This window comes from Lithobates pipiens, unplaced genomic scaffold, assembly GCF_037356315.1.
Source record: "Lithobates pipiens isolate NorthernLeopardFrog02 unplaced genomic scaffold, aLitPip1_a1.2 Scaffold_6, whole genome shotgun sequence".
NCBI lineage: Eukaryota > Metazoa > Chordata > Amphibia > Anura > Ranidae > Lithobates > Lithobates pipiens.
Window position 1 is genome coordinate 4,121,330 of NW_027507881.1, and position 7,980 is coordinate 4,129,309.

The following is a 7,980-nucleotide window of genomic DNA, read 5'->3' on the forward strand; positions in this document are numbered from 1 at the left end:
GTCATGCAGTTTGTCTGTCATTGCAGCCTTGTGCATCGTTGTTCCCTCAGTGAGTCAGTTTTTGTTTTTAAAAATGGCGCCACCGAGATGTCCTGTGTATCTCCGCGGCGCCCGGAAGTTCTCAGCGGCTTTCGGCCATCTCGGCTTCGGCCGCCTCGGTGGCTTTCGGCCGCCTCGGCTTCGGCCGTACTCAGCACCTTTTGGCCGCCTCGGCCGTACTCGGTGCCTTTCGGCCACCTCGGCCATACTCGGTGGCTTTCGGCTGCTCTCGGCCCTTCTCAGCAGTTTTCAGCCGCCGAGAATTGCCGAAGGCAGCCGAAAGCCGCCGAGTACGGCCAAAGATGGGCCGAAAGCCGTGAGAAGGGCCGAAGGCGGCTGAAAGCCACCCAGAGCTCAAAAATCACGCGGAAATTGCGGGGGATCGGCGTATAACATGCACCCGCGATTTTCCCCTGATTTTAAGGGGGAAAAAGTGCGTGTTATATGCAGATAAATACAGTATATATATATTTTTTTTATGCGGTACAAACCACATACTGTATATTTTATTGTAGGTATGTTAAAAAAAATAAAAAATAAGATGATCTTACCTTGAATGATAATATAAAAAAAACATTCTCATGTCTTTAATTACGGTATATTCTATTGTGTAGATCGCTTTAAAGGATCATTGTACTTAAATAGACAGGAAGAAATGGGATGCTTGTTAAGTAACTAAGTGGTATCTATTGACATCCAAAAAACTGACATGGATGGATTCTAAACAATAATTATGATTTGACCTTATTAAAAATATGTTTTCTTGTATTTCTCTGAGGTTGTATGATAATTATATAACATTTAGGAAAAAAATATACATCCTAACAATCCAGAACTGGAGGTCAGTATGGCGAATACCTCCACAGCCACCATGTATTTCCCTCTGGTGCTCAGATAGGCCGGGATCATGGCAATCCAGACACTGCAGAACACCAGCATGCTGAAGGTGATGTACTTGGCCTCATTAAAACTGTCCGGTAATGTCCTCACCATGAAAGCCAGAACAAAACTCACAGCTGCCAGAAACCCCATATAACCCAACATAGAGTAGAACCCGATAACTGACCCTTCATTACACTGAATGATGATCTTCCCAGGATAGGAGTCCATGTCATACTCTTGGTAGGGAGGAGACACTGACAGCCAAATAACACAGATCAGAACTTGGACAGAGGAGCAGATTATGACAACAGAATTAGAAATCTTCTCTCCCACCCATTTCCTCCAGTAGCTGCCGGGTTTGGAAGCTTTGAAGGCAATGCAGACTGTGATAGTCTTGGCCAGAACAGAAGACACAGCGATGGAGAAGAAGATCCCAAACAAAATTTGTCTCAGCATGCAGGTTATATCCACAGGACGTCCGAGGAAGAAGAAGACACAGAGGAAGCTCAGCAAGATGGAGGTCAGGAGGATGAAGCTCACAGTCCGGTTATTGGCTTTCACAACTGGAGTGTCCCGGAATATAATAAACAATGTCAGTATAGAGAGAGTTTCCACAGAACATAATATAGAGATAAAATAAAAAGCTAGAGCCATGATGTTCATCTCATAGGAGAGATCGTCATATGTTTTGGGAATACAGATGATTTTTCTCTCATCCGGCCACGTGTCAACAGGACATTTATGGCAGAGGTCACTGTCTGTGGGAGAAAAAAGTACAAACTTTCCATTATTAAACTGAATAAAATCATCAACAACTTAACACATATCAGATACAGCATCTGTTCCTTAATAATTATATCTTACAGAAGAAGTGTGTTTTTTTTAAAAGAGAAGTACGGGGAAAACTCGTTTGGCTGTACTTCTCCTTTGGATCACAGGAGTACAGTTTGTCTTGCACTCCTGCGACCCGTTTTCAGCAGAGAGTGTGCTAAAGTCCGCTCTGCTGTAGTCACAGAAGCCGGTCCAGGCTCTGCATCATTACAACCACAGAGTCGAGATCCACCAAATCCATGGGCCGATACCTGGCTCAGCCTCTCAGCGAGCCGGACACTCCGACCCTCCACAGCTCAGCGAGGAGGAGGCAGAGCAGAGAGCCGCCGACTGACAGTCAGCCACTTTCTGCTCATGGATCTGTGAGAACCGTATGAATGGAGGTGGTTGATTGCTTGGTTTTCAGTGTAGAGGCGCCAGGGGACAGATACAGCATCGGACCACCTAGGTAAGGATGATTAAAAAAAAAAAGATACAGAAACCTTTACTTCTCTTTTAAATAATGCTCTATGACCTCTATGACTAAGCGCCTCCATGGTGAAATGCTTTGGAGGAGGAACAGGATCTTTTGAATGGTGTTTTATATAACAAAGTGTTTTCTGTTTAACCACTTAATGACCATGGCCATTTGATTGGCGATACAGCACTGCGTCGCTTTAACTAACAATTGTGCAGTCATGCGACATTGTACCCAAACAAAATTGATGTCCCCTTTTCCCCACAAATCGAGCTTTCTTTTGGTGGTATTTGATCACCTCTGTGGTTTTTATTTTTTGCGCTATAAACAAAAAAAGGGACAATTTTGAATAATAATAAAAAAAAAAAAAACAATATTTTGTACTTTTTGCTAGAATAAATATCCAAAAAATAAATAAAAGAAAAACAAATTTCTTCATCAGTTTAGGCCAATATGTATTCTACATATTTTTGGTAAAAAAAATTCAATAAGTGTATATTTATTGGTTTGCGCAAACATTTTTTTTACTAGTAATGGCGATGATCTGTGATTTTTATCGGGACTGCGACATTTGCTCTGCTGGAGCTGAGGACTCCCCCCCAACTGCCAGGAGAGTGGGGGGGGACCAAGGGAAAGGATAGACATATTATGGTGGTAGGGGACTCAATTCATAGAAGGACAGAGGGGGCAATCTGGGACAAATACCTGAAGTGCCAAACTGTATCTTGTGTACCGGGCGCTTGGGTTCGGGACATCATGGATCTGGTGGACAGATTACTGGGAGGGGCTGGGGAAGACCCGGCTGTCATGGTGCACATTGGCACCAATGAAAAATTCAGAGGCAGATGGAGTGTCCTAAAGAACCAATTTTAGGGACTTAGGAGCTAAATTGAGGAAAAGGACCTCCAAGGTAGTATTCTCAGGGATACTACCGGTACATCGAGCCATGCCAGAAAGGCAGAGGGACATTAGGGAAATAAACAAGTGGCTGAAGAGCTGATGTAGTAAGGAAGGGTTTGGCTTCCTGGAGAACTGGGCCGACTTCTATAGAAGGGACGGACTGCACCTAAATGAGGGGGTGTAGATGTGCTGGGAGTGAAGATGGGCTTAAAGTTAGAGGGGTTTTTAAACTTACTTAACGGGGGGGGGGGGGTCCAGTGGTAGATTTAATCAGAGTGGAACATATTCCAGAGGGTAGTATTGGGGGCACTAGTGGTAGGATGACTAAAGCACATAAACCCGAGGTAAGTATAGTATCAAGTCCTATCTGCAATCTTGGAACACGCGTTAGGAGGACAGTATGCGACCGGTCTAAACTCTGTGGCATGTTTACCAATGCCAGGAGCCTGGCGGACAAGTTGGGCAAACTAGAGATACTGTTGTACAAGGAGGATTTCGATTTTGTGGGAATTTCAGAGACCTGGTTCAACAGCTCCCATGATTGGCTGGCAACCATTTAAGGGTATTCCCTTTATCACAGGGATAGAGAGGGTAAAAAAGGGGAGGGGTATGCCTATATATCAGGAATAATGTAAAAGTGAATGAGAGAGATGACATCAATAAGGGAGCTAGGGAGGAGGTGGAATCCTTATGGGTAGAGCTCCAAAGGGATGAAGCTAAGGGGAAAATATAACTGGGAGTATGCTATAGGCCCCTTAACCTGAGGGAGAAAGTGGAGGCGATCTGCCTATCACAATTTGGATTAGCAGCAAGGATGAGAAGTGTTATCATAATGGGAGATTTTAATTATCCAGACATAGACTGGGCAGAGGGCATGACGTATTTGCCTAAGGCACGCTAGTTCCTAAATGTCTTGCAGGACAATTTCATGGGTCAGATGGTAGACGCACCAACTAGAAACAAAGCATTGCTAGATCTACTGATTACCAATAATACAGACCTGATCACGGATGTGGAAATATGGGGCAATTCAAACAAAAGCGGTCACAGGTCAATTGGCTTCAGTATAAATCACACATATAAGAAACATAAAGGGAATACAAAGACTCTGAATTTCAAACGAGCCAACTTTCCTAAACTACAAACCTTGCTTGAAAGCATAAATTGCGATAAAATATTAGGAACAAAGAACATGGAGGAGAGATGGGTTTTCCTTAAGAGCATATTAAACAAGGGCATTAGCCAGTGCTGTTTTTTTCTGGACTATCTTACCTACGTTTTATGTGTTGATCTTATCTTGGCCTATGCCCTCTTGCTATTCTGACTTTAGAAGTGAAAGGTCCACTTTGATTGTTAGGCATTCTAATGCCGCGTACACACGATCGGAAATTCGGCCAGCAAAAGACCGATGAGAGCTTTTGGTCGGAAAATGTGACCGTTTGTGTGCTCCATCGGACTTAAAGTTTAGAATTTGCTGGCCAAATTCCCACCAGAAAAAGAGGGAGAGCAGGTTCTCAATTTTTCGGTCGGAAAAAGTTTTGATTGGAAATTCAGATTGTCCAAGACCATCCAAGATTTTTCCGAAGGAAAATTTGCTCGTGTGTATGCGGCATTATATTCACTCATGATTGATTAACGAACTTCCACCCACCCTTATAACAGTATAAATTTGAGCACCCTTAAGGGGTCGGCACATTGCTGGGGGAGCACATTGCAGGGGCTTCTATCCTTAAGGCTTCTTTCTCCAAGTGATTATTTCTACAAGTGATATGCACTTAAATCTTTGCACTTCAGTGATTGCACAAAGGAAACATACATAGCAAACTGTACTGGAAAGCACCTAACAGAATGCAGGTGACCCTGTCTCTCTATTAAGCTTTCCTTCTACTCTGTAACATGCACTGTCTACCACTCCTTCTGACACTTGTGCCCTCTCTCCTCAAACTCTTACCTTCACCCCTCTTCTCCACCCCCCTGCTTATGCATATCACCTTGCCTTCTGTCCTCTCCCTACTACTGCTCCAACTCTTGCTCATTCTACATCCATATACTGATAAAACCTCCAGTTCTCTGAGTCATGCCCCTTCATATAAGTCACATTCCCACATTACCTCCCTAACTCTCCTGCTTCTCCTAACCTCTGGTGACATATCCCTAAAACCTGGGCCGCCATCATTTGTCTTTGCCCAATGCTCCCTTCCCCCTACACCCTCTGGCAGCAGCCACAAACCACAGAACTTAGTCTCTATTCCTCTTCTTTCCAAAACCAGCCCCCCTTCTCCTGTGGCCTTTTTAATGCACGCTCTGTCTGTAACAAACTCATTGCCCTCCATAACCTCTTTATCACAAATTCCTTTAACCTTCTTGCTGTTACTGAAACCTGGCTTCATGAATCAGATACTACTTCTCCTGCTTCGCTCTCCCATGGTGGCCTTCTCTGGACTCACTACCCCAAACCAAGTGGATGGAAAGGAGGTAGAGTGGGAATCCTTCTAGCCCCATGCAGCATCTATCAGGTACTTCACCCAACTCTCTCTCTGTCACTCTCCTCTTTTGAGGCACATTACATTTGTCTATTCTCTCCCATTTCTCTAAGAATTGCTGTCATCTACAAGCCCCCTAGACCAGTATCAGACATCCTTGGTGACTTCTGTGGCATAAGACTAAGTTCCAGGAAGACTTCACATAATATAAATCTGCCCCCCCCTAAAATACTATTCCTGCCTCCACACTGCCAAACAGACTTACTTTATCACACTTATTAACACCTTCTCATCCAGTCCATGTCAACTCTTCTCTACCTTCAAAACTCTGTCCTCCACTGCCTCCACCCTCTAACTCACTCACTGCCAAGGAGATCACCATTATATCCAGTACAGGGAGGATGTACTGGAAATGGAGCGAGTACAGAGAAGGGCAACACAGCTAATAAAGGGTCTGGAGGATATTAGTTATGAGGAAAGGTTGCGAGCACTGAACTTATTCTCTCTGGAGAAGAGACGCTTGAGAGGGGATATGATTTCAATTTACAAATACCGTACTGGTGACCCCACAATATATAAATACCGTACTGGTGACACCACAATAGGGATAAAACTTTTTTTGCAGAAGGGAGTTCAATAAGATACGTGGCCACTTATTAAAATTAGAAGAAAAGAGGTTTAACCTTAAACTGTGTAGAGGGTTCTTTACTGTAAGCCCTTGTACACACGGTCGGCGAATCCGTCGGAATGTGTCTTATCGGACCGTGTTGTCGGATAATCCAACTGTGTGTGGTATGCATCGGACTGTTTCCATCAGAATATCCGTCGGACCCAATTTTCCAACTTGTTGGAAATATTTTCCGACCAACTGGTTCGATCGGACATACTCCGATCATGTGTAGAGAATTTTGATCGGACCAAGTGCCACGCATGCTCAGATCAAATTCCTACATCAAAGCTATTGGCTACTAGCCTGAACGTAGTCCCATCATAACGAAATTACGTCATCATGTTCTGAATGATCGGATTTTTCGACAACTTAGTCCGACCGTGTGTATGCAACAGTTTCGGACAAGATCCGACGGGCAAAATCCGACGGACAAAATTTGACGGATTTGGTTGTCGAAATCTCCGACCGTGTGTGCAGGGGCTAAGAGTGGCAAGAATGTGGAATTCCCTTCCACAGCCAGTGGTCTCAGCGAAGGGTATCAATAGTTTAAAAAAACTATTAGATAAGCACCTGAAAGAGCGCAACATACAGGGATATACAATGTAATACTGACATATAATCACACATAGGTTGGACTTTATGGACTTGTGTATTTTTTCAACCTCACCTACTATGTAACTATGTATGGTGTTATTAGTTTATAAGATTAATTTTGTGTTTTGGTAAAACGTGATAGCCATGTGTCTTTTTTCAACCTGACTAACAATGTGACTGTGTATTAATTACCTGTTTTATTGGAGATTTCCCCATCAGAACACGGCACACAGTGATAGCAGCAGACATGGATTCCTTCAGTTGGAACCTTCCTGGTTCCTGGAAGACACGGCTCATTGCACCGAGCTTTAGGAATCTGAAAGGAAAATATTTTTAGGGATCAGATCTTACTGATTGCTTACTGATTGCTATCATTGTTGATGTACTATAAATAATCGGGTTCCTAGGCTTCTTCTACACCCAAGAGGATCTGCATGGTTTCCCTAGCGTAGTGTAATGTAACAAAAATGGAAATTTAAAAACCTCACCACTGCTAAATTGACCAGAATCTATTTTTATCCAATAAAATTCAAAGGGACAATCCAAACACCATAGGAAAAAATATGGATGGAGTGGAGAGGGATTTTAACACCTGTTAGGTTTTAATTGTTGCCTCAGCCCCCATTATGGAGATTCACCTTCTCTTTGTCCTGTTTATCATTATCGTCAATAGTGAAAGCCTGTACCCCCGGTCATACATTCCGAAAACAAAATCTGTTGGAATGTCGGAAGAAATCTGTCGGAATGCAACAAGAAATGTAAGGGTGCAATAAGGAGGGTGTGACGGGAGTCACTTCTGGGCACAGGGTGACTGAGAAAATATATCTTGGATTACTTAAAATGGGACAGTAATATTTATCCACACCATCTCCCAGGATATATGTAAAGACTATTCTTGGTTTGTTTGATTCTGAACTCAACATGTTAGTTGAGAGAGCGGATCACATTGGCCTCTAGAACTGGGTAGGAGCCGGACAGTCTACTCCTACTATAGTTTGTTGCCTACTAGGCTGAATGATCACAACATGCAGGGATATACAATGTAATACTGACATATAACCACACACAAAGGTTGGACTTGATGGACTTGTGTCTTTTTTCAACCTCACCTACTATGTCACCAG

The 7,980-nt window shown here is 43.3% G+C and overlaps 1 pseudogene; it reads right to left on the reverse strand.

Moving 5' to 3' along the window:
- Positions 1 to 429: 429 nt before the first annotated feature.
- LOC143958249 (vomeronasal type-2 receptor 26-like) lies at positions 430 to 7,517 on the reverse strand (annotated as a pseudogene).
- Between the last annotated feature and the right edge of the window lie 463 nt (positions 7,518 to 7,980).